Source organism: Tupaia chinensis, unplaced genomic scaffold, assembly GCF_000334495.1.
Source record: "Tupaia chinensis unplaced genomic scaffold, TupChi_1.0 Scaffold000081_1, whole genome shotgun sequence".
NCBI classification, from domain to species: Eukaryota; Metazoa; Chordata; class Mammalia; order Scandentia; family Tupaiidae; genus Tupaia; species Tupaia belangeri.
This window is the reverse complement of record NW_006159542.1, coordinates 3,346,546-3,347,540: the sequence shown is the minus strand read 5'-3', so window position 1 is coordinate 3,347,540 and position 995 is coordinate 3,346,546.

The window sequence follows — 995 nt, the reverse complement described above, 5'->3', positions numbered from 1 at the left end:
GAGAAGAATTTTAAGAAAGTAATTACTGGGGAAAGGATTTCTGAAAAAGATTTCTTTCTTAGATACAGAACCAGTTCATCAGCAGGTAGTGGAGCAAAAAATAAAAAACAAAAGAACCTCATGCTCTTGGGCCAGCAGGTGGTTGGGGCACTGGGTCTCACATGACTGGCTCTGCGGTTCAATTCCTGACCCCAGTGGCTTGAGAAACTTGCCAGGCACATGAGCATGAATTCCCAAAATCCTGAGGGGAGAATAGAAGAGAAGGGATTCTGATGTGGCCACCTTCCTGGGGAATGATTTCTCACTTTCTCTCCCTCCCCCACCCCTGGCACATGTACTCACCCTATGGCAAGAAAATCTAAAAAAAACCCAAAACCTTATACTTTTAATAGTTTTCTGTGAGTTAACTCTAACATTAGAGATTGTAAATCACATAATCATAATTTTGCATTCTAAGTGTATGATACATTTCCTGCAGAAATAGAATCACTGCTCAAAATTCAATACATACTGTCCTTCATCTTGAGTCTTTTTAAACAACTTTGCCAGTGCTGGGTCTTTTTTTACCAGAGAGACAGAGAAAGGAAGAAAGGTAAAGGGAGAAAGCAAACCACCAGGTCTGGGACTCGAACCACAGTTGACCATGTGGGAATCTAGCACCTTTAACCACCACGCCACCTGCTGGCCATAGCACTGGGCCTTTAAAGAAATAGTTCTAGGGCCAGTAGGTGGCATTGTGGTTGAATCACTGAACTCCCACATGGCTGACCACAGTTCAAATCCTAGACCTGGTGGCTTGCCTCCTCACTTTGTCTCTTGTGAACACATGTGCCCTATAGTAAATTAAAAAATAATAATCATAAATAATTATTTTTAAAAAAGACAAAAATAGTTTGGGGGCTAACAGGTTGCATGGTGGCTAAAGCACTGGACTCCCACTTGGCCAACTATGGTTTGAGTCCTAGACCTGATGGCTTTGGTTCTTTCTTTTCCAC